The sequence below is a fragment of the Schistocerca piceifrons genome, chromosome 1 (assembly GCF_021461385.2).
Source record: "Schistocerca piceifrons isolate TAMUIC-IGC-003096 chromosome 1, iqSchPice1.1, whole genome shotgun sequence".
Classification (NCBI taxonomy): Eukaryota; Metazoa; Arthropoda; class Insecta; order Orthoptera; family Acrididae; genus Schistocerca; species Schistocerca piceifrons.
In genome coordinates, this window is record NC_060138.1 from 799,982,039 (window position 1) to 799,997,612 (window position 15,574).

A 15,574-nucleotide genomic window follows, 5' to 3' on the forward strand; every position below is an offset into this window, starting at 1 on the left:
CACTGATCCATGTGATGGCGTGCCACTTAGCCGATGGAAAGTAGGTCGTGTCGGGATATATCATCATAGTGGGAGAAACGTGATGTGGTGGTACTCGGAGGTAGAAAGCCACAATCTTCTGTACGAGGGTCCAGACAGCTGCTGCTGGCCCACACTCAAAACGATGTAAATCTGTATCTTCGACATTGCACTTGAGGCACAGGGGTGAGTCCACCAGTGCGATGCGATGCAGTTTCTGTCTTGTAGTATACTTGCCGTTGACGAGAAGGTACCACATAGAGGTGGTGTCAGTGGTGTGATATGGTTGGTGGATCGTTTTCCAAACTGTAGGCCATGAAACCTGGGGGTGACGTGTTTCGACGGGGTTGCGGGGTGGAGACTTTCGGAGAAGGCGGTAGATGTCGCGGGTGGTCGTCTTCCTGGTCCTGGGGAGCTCGGTGCATATGTAGCTGTACTCCAAAAAGAAACGGCCGATATGTGACATCGGAGGTGGGATGTGTGCCAAAGACGTCGGTGGGCGTCTTGAAACAGGCGCGAGCTCGGTGGTCAACATTCCAGTGAAACTAGCATTTTGGCTTTTCCATAACCGGAGCATAGTATTGGTGTAAAGTGCCGTTGTCCTGGCTCTCACATTAACCAGATCGAGCCCACTGTCTCGCTTCGGTAAGGTCAGAGCTTCATACTGGACTTTGAAGATGTGTCCAGAACAAATGAAATAGCCGAATGCCGCCTGTAACCCGGCCGCCATTGTCGCAGTGATGGGCAGAATCTGCGCTATATGGGGTATCCGAGCTGCCAGATGGGTATTGACGAACGTGACTCTCTGGCACATATTCAGCGGGCGTAGTATGTGATTTTGTATGTTGGCCCGGATGCGTTGCAGCAGCGCACGAAAATTGATCGCCGAGGTGCGGCGAATGTCTCGCGTGTACACCAATCCGAGACAACGAATGGTGTCTACCAGTTGAAATGGAGCTACGCTGTCTGCGGGAAGGCCGCGGCCGATCTTCATGGCGCATGATTTTGCCACGTTCATAGCGCTCCCTGCCCCTGCACTGTAACGGGTAATCCACTGCATCGCAGCTTGTACTTCAGCCGCTGAACGTACGACGAGGGCCAAGTCGTCCGCGTAAGCTCGGCAGCGGAACATATGATCCCGGAGTGGAATACCTGTCAAACGTCGCCGTAATCCGCAAATGAGTGGTTCCATCGCAATGGCATAAAGTACCGTCGACAAAGGGCAACCCTGCCGTACTGAGCGCTCAATCCGTATAGGTTCTGTAAGTCTGCCGTTGACGAGAAGTCTGGACGTTGCTCCACGAAGGAGCCGGATAATCACTTGCGTGAACGTCGGGGGTATTGCCATTCGGTCCATCACTGCGTTGAGGAATGCATGATTGACGCGGTCAAACGCTTGTTTGAAGTCGATGGAGATTAAAGCGCCTGGCAGTCGCGAGTGTGTTGCCACAGCGATCACATCTCGATATTCACTGAGGGCCGTCTGTATATTACGATCGCCGCCTAAGGATGTTTGTTCGTGGGAGACAATGTCCCGTAATACACGTTTGAGTCGCACTGCCAGAAGGCGTGTGAAAATCTTGAAGTCCGAATTGAGTAACGTGATCGGCCGTTAACTGTCGAGTCGTGTTCCTCCTGCGGGTTTCGGGACTGGTACAAGTAAGCCTTCCATGAACATTGGTGGCGGGTTCGCCGCGCCGGACAAAAGTTCCCAGTACATGGCCCTCCATCGTGGCATCATCAAATCTTGGAAGGTTCTGTAAAATTCGAGAGGTAAACCGTCCGGGCCGGGAGATCGATTCAGAGACCCCTTGGCCACAGCGCCCTGGACGTCGTCGGTGGTCACTTCAGCAGTCAGGAGGGTTGCAGCTGCTGCGTTTAGAGTACCAAGTGTCTCATGGGCAACCTCAGCAATGGCCTCTGCACCGGCAGGTACTTCTTGATAGAAAAGTCTATAGTGCGTTGTGAATGCATCCGCAATGGTAGCTTGCGAAGTCAGCCGTCGTCCATCAGGTAAGTCTATAGTTGTCATTAAAGCCTGTCGGCGTCGACGAACATTTTGAACAATATGATGCATAGAAGGTTCTTCACCATTAATCCTGTCTTGGCTGCGGGCTCGTACAATGGCTCCCTCTAGACGGCATCTGGTCAAGGATAGAATCTTTGCCTTGATGCGTTGAGCTTCTTTGAGGCGATCCGGGGATGGAGGATGATCCATGAGTTCACGTAGAGCGCTATAGTAGAAATCAGTGGTATGGTGATTCCACCTGGCTTTTGCTCTGCCATAGTGTGTCAATGTGCGTCGGATGGCCGGTTTGGCGCACAGCAACCACCACTGCAGTGTGGTCTCGTAACGCATAATGCGTTGAAAACAGGTGTGCCACGTGTCGGTGACCTGTTGTCGACATTCAGGGTCCCGCAGGAGCGCGACATTGAGTTTCCAGGGTCCTGCACTGCACCATATAGATTGTCGACGTAGGTTCATGGTACAGATATAGATGTCATGATCCGAAAAGGCAGACGGCCAACGTTCCGCGTCGAGGAGTACTGATTTTAGAGCGTTAGAGATGTATATTCTATCAAGTCGGCTGGCGGAGTGGCTCGTGATGTGTGTATACCCCGGGCGGTCGCCGTGTATCACTCGCCAAGTGTCGAGGAGACGAAGGCGGCGGACGAGGAAGCGAAGTTCGGGACATGTGGTGAAATGGGGGTATTGGTCTGTGCGCTCGAGAACACAGTTGAAATCTCCACCTACGATGAGATGATCGTATCGACCGAGGAATAAAGGCGTGATATCTTCTGCGTAGAACTGGGAGCGATCCCTCCGTTTATCAGTGCCCGATGGGGCGTAGAGATTTATGATTTTGAGTCCTTCAACTGTTATGGCCACCCCTCGCGCTGTTGGGAGGTATGCGACATCGGAAACTGCAATTCCTTCTCGGAGGAGGATGGCTGCGCCTCTGTGTTCCATAGCTGCAGGGGCGGCGTACGTCTCATATCCATAACACCCAGTCCAAGTCGCTGTCCTCAGTTCTTGTAACAGGGCGATGTCGATGTCCGCTGCTCTTAGCGTGTCACGGAGCAGTTGAAGTTTAGCATGGGAGCCGATATTATTAGTATTGATAGTAGCTATTCGGTACGCCTGATGGGAGATCCGTGCTGTTGATAGGGTCGTAGCTGGTGAAGATTGTTGTTGTGGATGCTGGAAGTCCATAGAAGTCGCAGGATTCGCCGTAGAAACTTCCCCCATTTTAGTTTTGGTCGAACGGAGAAACAGATCTCATTTCCGCATCAGATGGAGGTGGGAAATCCGTGTCATCCGCCCATGAAAGGTGTCCGACAGGTTTGACATCGGCGAGAGGTGGCAGCGCTGGCCGAGTCGGCTCAATGGCGTCGGTGACAACAGGCGTGCTATGTTCCATGGCTTCTGGGCGCGGGGCTTGCGCACGATCTCTGTCGGACGGTTCACCGTCTTGTGGATGACGCGTCTCCGTGGCAGAGGAGAAAGTGTTATCGTGTTCTCCGTCGGAGTGATGTGGCATTTCTTCGTCCTGCAGAGGGGGCTCAATGGTCGATTCTGATGTCTTGCGGCGTTTTTTTCGTCGTTTGGGCGACTTCTGCTTTCGGCAATGAGTTTCGGTGTCTGAGGAAGGAAGAGATTCACGTCGTTCCGGTACAAAAGCCGCGGGTGCTATGATGCGGTCTTCATTCTCCAGAACACTCTCATTGGTATCCTTGTGATCTTCTAGCGTGGGTGTGCCCGGCTGTTGGACATGTTCACGGGCGGCATCGCCGGTGTCAAGGTGCTGGGACACCTCCGGGTGTATCGGACCAGAGAGACGCTCGTGAACGGCGCCTTGTGAGGGCTGGACGTGCAGTGTCGCCGCATAGGTGACTGGAAGGGTGGTCACGGTTCTGTCGGTGTTCGTATCGTCGGGCCTTAGTTGTGTGATGCGGCGTTGCAGGCATTCATTACGGACGTGGCCTTCTTGGCCACAACCGGAACATGTTCGAGGTTGTCCGTCGTAAATGACTACCGCACGGCAGCCGCCGATAGAAATGTATGGTGGAACGTGCCGTTTGAGATCGATTCGGACTTGTCTCACACCATTAAGCACCGGATACGTCGTAAACTGTGCCCATGTCTGGGCTACGTGGCTCTGGACTTTTCCGAACGGACTTAGCGCCGCGATGACTTCATCTTCAGCCACCTCGAAAGGCAGTTCGAATACACGGATCGTCCGAAGGCCAAGTCCTGCATGGTCGACATCCACAGGCCCGACGTTTCCGTCGGAGTGCCGAAATTTTAGTCCATGTCGCGTCCTTTGAATGATCTCGTTGCAGGCAGCGTCGGAAGTCATCTTAACATAAACGACGCTGCTAATGATCGATAGGTGTATCCCGATGAGTTCGTCACGCGGGATCTTCACGTCTTCGCGTAGGAAGCGTTCGACGGCCAGTGCTTTGGGTCGTGCGTATTCGTTTGAGAAGGTGAACTTAAGAGTGTTCTTCCTGTAAGAGTTGGCCATTACAGCTTGTTCGACTGAGAAGCGCTGTGACGAGGAAGTAAACAAAACACTCCGCGCGCGCAGCGGCGTGGACGGCCGAGCGCGGTGCGCACTGCTGCCCTGCCGAACGCAGACTGACCAACTGAGCTACCCAAGCACGACTCACGACCCGTCCTCACAGCTTTAATTCCGCCAGTACCTCGTCTCCTACCTTCCAAACTTCACTAAATCTGCACTACACGGTGGATATTGTAGGGCAACCAAGCCAAATTTGGCAATAATATCCAAGGTCGCAAAACGCTTGAGAGGCGTGGCGTTATCGTGTAGCATGCGTAAGTTTCTTTACTTCTCTGTCATGATTTGGGATTGGGGTTTTCCGTTTCATCAGTGTCGTCTTATAGTGTTTTGAACTGATGACTGTTTTAGTCTCCAACATGTCCAAAAAACAAACTACACTCTCTCTATCTCAGAAGACTGTGCATATCACTTTGCCTACAGATAGTATTTTCCTGATCTACTTCTTTGTTGAAGAATTCGTACGTCGCCATTCAGTGGACTTGAAACGCGCCCGTGGGTACAACTGTTGGGGGACCCTTAAACTGCTCTCACTTTGATCGTGCATCCTGTCCACACCACGTACCTGGTACTCCGGCGCCGATCGTATTATTTCTGCTCCACACTGCTGCTGCCTTGCCTAAAATTATGTTTATAAATATGCGAACGGGTTTAGGGAAGCCGTTCAACACTAAACACTAAACACAACAATGTCCTACGTCTGGTATGAACGATTATATTCTGAGACGATAAGAAAATAGCAGGTTGAACTGTTTACACACTAAGTCGTAAGTGTTGTTGCCAATTAATATTCTTCCTAATTGCTGAGAGGTCATAATTATCGCTCCCTTATTATTGTACAGTATTCTTGACCATTTGAATGTCTGTCACTATTGTACTTAACGCCGTCGCTCGTATTTGACAGCCTTACTCTGGCCGAACCTTCGGTGATAGATACACGGGCAATGGTGATGATTAACTGTCCACAATTATCACTTGGACGAGCGTACGCGTAACCGACAGGACGCGGGCGATTGTTGATGATGCGGAAGCCGAATGGTCGAACGAAGTTCTAACGCTCACCAAGTACACACAGATATCTGTTATCAGTCCTTCTTGACTCTTGTAATAATATAACATGGCTGACTGTTGATGATGCGGAAACGCGATGACCGAATGCATATTATCACGCTCGCTAGAAGACACTGGCACTTGACTGCTCTCCTTTTACAGATTCACATTAGTTTCATTCTGGGAGGCCGAATATGACGCGGATGATTGTTGTTGACGGTACGACACGCGAACTGGCGGATACTCAAATACGTTGTCGGCGGCACTGCTCATACTTAATTACTTTTTTACGCACTTTTCACGGAATACTCTTCCATATCTCTTTACTTCAAAATAATAGTACTTGTAGCCAAACTTGAACTTCCATAGTAGTGCCTTTCCCATGTAGAGCTACCCTCAACACAACATAGCAGCTCCGTGTCCCGTGCTCGACCCTGCAATACAGCCGCTCGCAAAGATACTCCGCAACCAAGCCAGCGATATGACAATGTGCTTTCAGATTGTCTTTTGATTCTGGCTCGTAGTTACGACACCACGTTTCACCTAAGTTGATGAGGGAGTTCCGAACATTGACACGTCCTAACTTGTATTGGTTCAACAGATGCCGATGAATTTCTATTCGATGAATTTTCGGGAACTGTGCAAGCTTTTGCAGGACCAATGTCGCCCACACTTTGTAATAACCTAGGATGGTTAACATCTTAGCCAAGGCATAACTACCGGCAATCAAGTGTGCACTCAATTCCTTTATCATAATGCGCCCGTCATTCTGGATAACTTGATCGAGAACCTGTTCATTATAAACAGGGTTGACTCGTCATGTGCATCCTTTTTACCGCTACTGAAGCGCAGTACTCACAGTCGCATATTACTCTCGTCTACAGCATTGTCTCAGTACATTTTTAGCTATTTGTTGACTACCGAGGAATTAAATGAAACAGCTCTGCTTTGTACTCGCCTCGATGCCAGGCGCAGTTTAAGAGTGCTACCATAGAGGTTTTTACCAGGAAGCTTCAAAAATTAGTACTGCACCAACATAATCTTGGTTGGACACTCGAAGCCAACACGAAAGTGGGAGGTATTAGTTTCGGAATGGATCTTGTTGAAGTAACTTTTCATAATTTGGATCGAGCAGTTAGTAACTATCTTATTATCACGTTGTTCCGATTCCCTGTTCAACATTTCACCCCATCCTGACAATTTTCTTCACCCTATTTTTTAATCTTCAGTGCGACTTATTCAACTATTTCTTTCACACATGTTGTTCCTGCTGACATAAAAATCCACAGCCGATTTCCCGTAGAACTGCAGAGGTGGTGTTGATTTACCAGCGCCGTCCGGCATACGTTGCTGAACCAAAATTTTAAGAGCACTTCCTTAATAGCAAGTTGGTTCACCTTTCGAACGCAATACATCAAATATTCTGCGGGATATGGATTCTACAAGTCCTTGGTAGGGTCCCGGACGTATAAGGTACCGGATGTCTACGCGCTGGTCACGCAGTTCCCGTAAATTACGGGGCGGTGGTGGGTCTCCGTAGAGCTGGCCCCCGATAACATCCCAAATGTGTTACATCGGGTTCAGAGCAGTCTAAGATGGAGGGCAACGCATCAACGACAGTTCACTGCTGTTCTCATTAAACCACCGTAGCACGATTCTGGCCTTGTGACACCTACAGTTATCCTAATGGAAGATGCCATCACTGTCAGGGAAGAAATCAAGTATAAAGGGATGTAGGTGGTCCTCAGTAATGTACACATAGTCCACAGCTGTTATTGTGTCCCATGGAAGCCCAAGTCAACGTCTCCCACAGCAAAATACTGCCCCCAAAGGCCTTCGCCCGTGGTGCGGTACATGTTCCGAGCAGCCATTTACATGGACGTCGGCAGATGGGGACTTAACAACCGACCTGGTGAAACAAGAAACGTGACTCATATCATCAAACGATGCTTTTCCATTCATTCACGGTACACTCTCGATAGTCTCGTTCCTACTGCAATCGTAACTGACTATGACATTGAGTCAACGTGGGAGCGCGTACGGGTTATGTGCTGTGGAACTTCATGTCCAACAACGTTCGCTGATAGGTGCGTTCCCAAACACTTGTGCCTGTACCAGTATTATACTCTGTCATCATATCTGTCACACTTGGCGCCTACTCGTGGTTTCTCCGTCCTTCAGTAAATTTTGACAGATGCTCACGACTATTACAAGGGAACAGCCGACCATATTCGCAAATTCCAAGGCGTCAGGCAATAACAATCTGCTCTTTCTCAATCACTAATGACAGTGAATTTCCCCATTTGCGGCCGTCGCTAGAATGGTACCCCATTTGTTTCTGCTCCACTGCGACAGCATTCGTATCTAATATGTTCAAAAACGCCGCGCATAAAAACGGGGTTTTCCTGTGCTCATATCTCGGCTTCATTTGGAGATAAAAAGTTAGAGTCAGTTGTCTGATAGCCCTTGGTCTGGAGACCATTTCTATACCAAACAGGAGGATCGTCTTAGTGTCACTATCCTACTACAGCACAGGGTCTGAATACTACACACTTACTTATTCTAAGATAAATGGAACAAATCCATTGGTTCTTTTTGCATTTGATGTGGTCTACGGTGGTGATGGCACTTACGGAGGCACAATTACTTCATCGGCAGTACCTCGGAAAACCCCACAAAAAGGGGGCCGGCCGCTGTGGCCGAGCGGTTCTAGGCGCTTCAGTCTGAAACGGCGTGACCGCTACGGTCGCAGGTTCGAATCCTGCCTCGGGCATGGATGTGTGTGATGTCCTTAGGTTAGTTAGGTTTAAGTAGATCCAAATTATGAAAAGTTACTTCAACAAGATCCATTCCGAAACTAATACCCCCCCCCCCCCCCCCCACTTTCGTGTTGGCTTCGAGTGCCCAACCAAGATTATGTTGGTGCAGTACTAATTTTTGAAGTTTCCTGGTAAAAACCTGCATGGTAGTACTCTAAAACTGCGCCTGGCACCGAGGCGAGTACACAGATGTTAAGTCCCATTGTCCTCAGAGCCATTTGAACCACTTGCACAAAATTTGGTTTTCATTATATTTTCGCCGTCACCGGAGGACCAAAACCCAGCCGAGGATACCAAGACGGCTATACACTGCAAATGGGTGGAAGTTTTACGATATATTCCAAAGATCCTGATCTCGAACGAACTTGAAAATGTTATTCATATCTTTATTCATTTAGTACCAAAACCCAACCGTGGATTCCGAGACAGCTGTGGACAGCAAATGGCTGTAGTATTTACAATGTATTCTTAAGAACCCGATGTTGAAAAACTTGAAAATTTTCTTCATATCTTTATCCGTTTCCGAGATTTCAAGATTCAAATTTACCCTACTTGTACACATAAAATACGCACGTAAAATCCGGAGCGAAGTGAAAACGCAGTTTGTAAAGTGACGTAGCACGGAGAAACATGCTCCGTTATCATTTCGGGACCCGATATTCTAGTACTGAAGCACATGCAAAATTTTTGTGCTCGTAAAACCCGTTCTGAGGTGTAAAATTAGTTTTACGTTACTTCAATTTCAAACAATCGAGTATCTAAATTTTACTGACCAATACATTTCTTTTCATATGAGTTACATGCTCTGCTGTAGCAGAGAAAAGAAGGGAACCAGTGGAAAAATGCTCCTATTGGAGCTTTTTAAATGTAAATATATTCCTGTTTATTTAAAAGATTACGTAATCACTGGTACCCCACTTTTCACTCAGTCTTTTAAATAAACATGAACATATTTACATTTTTAGTGCTCCGATAGGAACACTTTTCCGCTGCCTTACCCCGTCACGTACCAGCAACGTCACCAGGCGCCATTAAATCATTATGTTTTGTTTCATCAGTGTGGTTTTCATTGCCACAGTACATGCCTATGTTGTCCCGGTGTCCCCCTAACGTCCTAGGGGGAAATGTTGCGTAACTCCCCAATCCATCTGGAACTGACAACGTGCTTGTCCTGCTCACTATTCACAAACAACTACCATACCAATGTTATCCAAAACTCCTGTCTCGCCAACTGGAAATAACGAGGATCTGTAGATTCTCACATTCTAAATCACTGACTATATCCGTTATGCCGCTTCCTCCTTACAGCATATCTTGTTAGACGCCACAGCCAGCTACACAGAAACCAAGCCTTTCTTGCCTGTCATACAATGCGCCCACAAGATCTACGCTTACATCAAATAGGTCAGTTACACTCTTCGTTCCCGCTAGCCGAGATACACGTCACCCAAAAATACAACCAAATATCAGAAAATTACTGAACGCTAAAACCCCCCAGAAGTGGCACAAAACATGCATCATACGTAACACTACACTCTCAAAAATTCCTCAATTATTTGGGAAGTACTCCCTTTCTGTTGTGACTTCCTTCAACACGGACAGTGTCGACGTCGATAGGATCAGCGAACTCACCACTCGTGGCGCAGCGACTACGGCCGACAGCGGTGCTTTGTCTCATAATCAGACACACTGAAGCAAGCAGCAGCACAGCCCGAATCAAATGGTTCAAATGGCTCTAAGCACTATGGGAATTAACATGTGAGGTCATCAGTCCCCTAGACTTAGATGTACTTAAACCTAACTAATCTAAGGACATCACACACATCCATGCCCGAGGCAGGATTCGAACCTGTGACCCTAGCGGTCACGCGGATCCGGACTAAAGCGCCTAGAACCGCTCGGCCACAACGGCCGGCCCGCCCGAATCCCAAATGTTCTATAAAGATAGTAACTGGAGAGCGGAGTGTCATCTACTTCTTTCAGCCAGATGTTATACACCTGCAACTCATTACTACGGTGTCCAATATAACTGACGTATAACATTATTTTAAATTATTTCAAAACAAGGAGCTTACGAAACGTACTTTGTCGGGCTTTATTAATATTTCATGAGCGTCAGCTATAAATTCGTCGCAACAGAGCGAAATGTGAGCCAGCGTTAAACAATATGTCTGCGCTCCCTTGAATTATGGGCAAAGACTGCACGTAATAATTAGCTTTTCACTCATATTTGGACTAATTAATTTCTGTCTCTGAAAAAGATATTAATTTCTGCTCAAGCCGTAGTTACTGAGTAGCTTCGGCTTGTGTGGTTGCGTTTAAAATACATTTACTGAAAGTGATGTACGCCGCGTAACTTAATAAAACGTCGGACTTCGTAAACTAACTCTGTAGATTCTATTAAACGGAAGATTCCAGGAATAACAACCGAAGCTAGCAATAATTTAATACCGTTACGCAAAACCACATTAGCTTCCGCTAGTACAATTAAATGTCCAAATTTAACTTTAGGTACCGCAGGATAGGAACTGATGTAAAGAAAATTGGCTGTATCTTTACAATAATTATTATATCAATCATAAGCTGCCCCTACATTCAACAGAACAAAGGAGGCAATCGTACAGAGCAGCATAAGATCAGACCAGACAAGATAATGCTGTGATAATGGACGACTCATTGTCGAGTAAAAGCATATTTACTAAAGCATTAAACAAACCAAGATCGTTAGCGCCATACCGTATGCATATACTTAGACAAACATGACACTTTACATGAATTATTAACATTGTATGCGACATTTATTTTCTTCATATATATGTAAAATGACTTGAAAAACGAGAATCATTCTTAAATCATTCTGTGATTCTAAAAGAGGCGCCACACTAGTGCTACAGAACTATTTATAACTGGACTCGTTTATGTATTCTATCGGTGACTTGGCTTTTCTTCAGTTATGTCACTGTGCTTTTATCAATTTGTAAATTCAATAAATAATGTAACACCATCAGTACAACACTTTCGGTTCAGCTGGCTACTAGCCACTCTACCACAATAAATATCCCCTTTCCGAAACTCTGAATAAATCTGATCGCATTTAGTCCTGCCTGTTGGACACTTTTACAATTGCACGTGATCCTCGTTTTAACTACCTCCTATTCACTACACTCCACGGGGGCGCAGGTAACGCTGCCTCATCCCTTGTTCCCAGCTGCTGTTGTTATTTATTTATTTATTCATCCAAGGATCATCTCACAATGATATAACATTTAAAAAAAATAATACAATGCCAGTCAGTGGGCGAAAATATAACACACAGCATACGTAGCATGCTTTAGGAAGATAGGACAGGTGGCCTTCGAGGATAGAACAGGTGGTCGGCCGCGGCCTTCATTAAGGCCGGTATTACACTATCAAATTTCTTTGTCAAAGATTTGATCAAATATTCGTCAAATATATTTGACAAAGATCTTTGACGTGGCGTTAAAAATGGGTATTACACTGTCATCATATTTTTTGTCAAAGTTCAAGATTACTGACAACAACAACTTTTTATTAACCACAGCAGTTGCATGTACCACAATTGCACTGTGTGCACATGCGGAAGAGAAGCGGGGGAGACCGCATCTCGTGGTCGTGCGGTAGCGTTCTCGCTTCCCACGCCCGGGTTCCCGGGCTCGATTCCCGGCAGGGTCAGGGATTTTCTCTGCCTCGTGATGGCTGGGTGTTGTGTGCTGTCCTTAGGTTAGTTGGGTTTAAGTAGTTCTAAGTTCTAGGGGACTGATGACCATAGATGTTAAGTCCCATGGTGCTCAGAGCCAACCAGAAGCGGGGAGAAAAGTACCTGGACGAAGCCGTGGGTTTTACGATGCCACGATAAAAACATTCAACAAAACTAGTTACGTGAGCTTACAGTGGAGGACGTCAAGTCGTACATCAATTACTTAAGAATGGATGAGTATACATTTCAGTATGTGCTCAGTGAAGTGAATCCTCATACCACAAAGCACAAAACTCACTTAAGAACTGCCATATCTGCAGAAGACAGGCTCACTGTAACAATCCGATTGCTTGCTACAGGAGAGAGTTAGGTTAAGTTAGGTTAGGTCAGGTCTCCAATCTTCTTAAACTGTTTTTGTAGTCAGGGTGCTGTACTTTGTAAAGAGCCTCATCAGCTCCATACATCTCTATTGATTTTGTAGTTGTCGGTACACACCAAATGTATTATGACAATATTCATAAAAACATTACAGATGACAGAACGCTGCAGCCATGCTAGCGCTCCACGTGGTAACATGTCACATTGCAGTGAACAGAAGACAAGCGACTTCTTTGATCAAATCTACAGCGAGGCCCTAGATTTGATGAAATTTATTTAACGACAGGGGAGATTTGACAAAGTTCCCTATTATACCATCAAATTTCTTTGACAAAGATATTTGACAAAGAAATTTGATAGTGTAATACCGGCTTAAGGAACCATCGCTGCATATGCCTTAGCTGTACAAAAAACCCCAAATCAGGATGGACAGACAGAGCAGCTCCATCCTTCCAAGTACGATTCAGTGTCCAAACTACCGCATTGCCTCATTCGTTAATTCCCTAATGAATAATGTTTCCTCATTCAGACACAAATTGTTTCATGTAACTTGCAATATAAACCATAGTTTCCTTCTTCAATGTGATACTTTTCACCTGAAAAATTAAGCCAACGGATATGACTCTCGTGCATTATACATCTTGACATGAGACCCTTAAGCAGTAAATCGAGTATTGAAATGTGATAAGGTGCTAGAGTTATCCCCTTTCATTACTGTCCACTACTCTGCGTCCTCTGAGTAATCTTTAGTTGTGTAATATGCATTATTTGTGACGAATGTCTTAGCTGCCTTTTTAAACAAACGTGCTTTAGTAATTTTGTTCTTGCTTTGGAAATTTATTATACAATTTTATCACCTGATATAAAGTGCTGTTTTCAGTTTTTTTTGTTTGTTAAAAACAAACACAGACAGAGACAAAACTGAACAGACAATTCACAACACGCGACATTAAACATGTGCTCAAAAAAGGGGAGAGAAAACACCTAATGCTCTTCCTAGTCGTAACTGCATTACTTTCAAACATATCGGCTGTTCGTTGTCCACGTCGCTGTAAGCATTTGTCGTGTGATTTCTGGGTGGGTTTCATAACATTTTACGCACAGGGCGTTAGGGGTGTAAGTGAAAATATTGCCGCAAAAGAAGCTGAGTAGGACCGTGGTGTAGTGGTTATGATACTAAACTGATCATTGGAGGGTCGTGCGTTCAAAAACTCACCTGGCTTGTACCAATTTAATTTCTATATTCGGTTCGAGTACATTCTAGAAGTACCCACAAATGTCAAGATGTATTGTACTGGAATGTTCTGTAGCTGTATATACAGGGTGTTACAAAAAGGTACGGCCAAACTTTCAGGAAACATTCCTCACACACAAATAAAGAAAAGATGTTATGTGGACATGTGTCCGGAAACGCTTAATTTCCATGTTAGAGCTCATTTTAGTTTCGTCAGTATTTACTGTACTCCCTCGATTCACCGCCAGTTGGCCCAATTGAAGGAAGGTAATGTTGACTTCGGTGCTTGTGCTGACATGCGACTCATTGCTCTACAGTACTAGCATCAAGCACATCAGTACGTAGCATCAACAGGTTAATGTTCATCACGAACGTGGTTTTGCAGTCAGTGCAATGTTTACAAATGCGGAGTTGGCAGATGCCCATTTGATGTATGGATTAGCACGGGGCAATAGCCGTGGCGCGGTACGTTTGTATCGAGACAGATTTCCAGAACGAAGGTGTCCCGACGGGAAGACGTTCGAAGCAATTGATCGGCGTCTTAGGGAGCACGGAACATTCCAGCCTATGACTCGCGACTGGGGAAGACCTAGAACGACGAGGACACCTGCAGTAGATGAGGCAATTCTTCGTGCAGTTGACGATAACCCTAATGTCAGCGTCAGAGAAGTTGCTGCTGTACAAGGTAACGTTGACCACGTCACTGTGTGGAGAGTGCTACGGGAGAACCAGTTGTTTCCGTACCATGTACAGCGTGTGCAGGCACTATCAGCAGCTGATTGATCTCCACGGGTACACTTCTGCGAATGGTTCATCCAACAATGTGTCAATCCTCATTTCAGTGCAAATGTTCTCTTTACGGATGAGGCTTCATTCCAACGTGATCAATTTGTAAATTTTCACAATCAACATGTGTGGGCTGACGAGAATCCGCACGCAATTGTGCAATCACGTCATCAACACAGATTTTGAACGTTTGGGCAGGCGTTGTTGGTGATGTCTTGATTGGGCCCCATGTTCTTCCACCTACGCTCAATGGAGCACGTTATCATGATTTCATACGGGATACTCTACCTGTGCTGCTAGAACATGTGCCTTTACAAGTACGACACAACATGTGGTTCATGCACGATGGAGCTCCTGCACATTTCAGTCGAAATGTTCGTACGCTTCTCAACAACAGATTCGGTGACCGATGGATTGGTAGACGCGGACCAATTCCATGGCCTCCATGCTCTCCTGACCTCAACCCTCTTCACTTTCATTTATGGGGGCGTTTGAAAGCTCTTGTCTACGCAACCCCGGTACCAAATGTAGAGACTCTTCGTGCTCGTATAGTGGACGGCTGTGATACAATACGCCATTCTCCAGGGCTGCATCAGCGCATCAGGGATTCCATGCGACGGTGGGTGGATGCATGTATCCTCGCTAACGGAGGACATTTTGAACATTTCCTGTAACAAAGTGTTTGAAGTCACGCTGGTACGTTCTGTTGCTGTGTGTTTCCATTCCATGATTAATGTGATTTGAAGAGAAGTAATAACATTAGCTCTAACATGGAAAGTAAGCGTATCCGGACACATGTCCACATAACATATTTTCTTTCTTTGTGTGTGAGGAATGTTTCCTGAAAGTTTGGCCGTACCTTTTTGTAACACCCTGTATACTGTATGTGTTCTGGCCGGAGGCAGTTCGCCCCGCGCTCTTGTATGTGCAAGTGCTGAATACACCTTCGTTAAGTGAAGTTAGCGTTCGTCATTCATCTCCTTACACC

At 46.3% G+C, this 15,574-nt stretch overlaps 1 protein-coding gene across 1 annotated transcript in view; it reads left to right on the forward strand.

The window, feature by feature from the left end:
- LOC124775205 (peroxidase-like) overlaps positions 1 to 15,574 on the forward strand; it is a 193,314-nt gene that overhangs the window by 136,165 nt on the left and 41,575 nt on the right. The gene's annotated exons all lie outside the window — the stretch shown is intronic.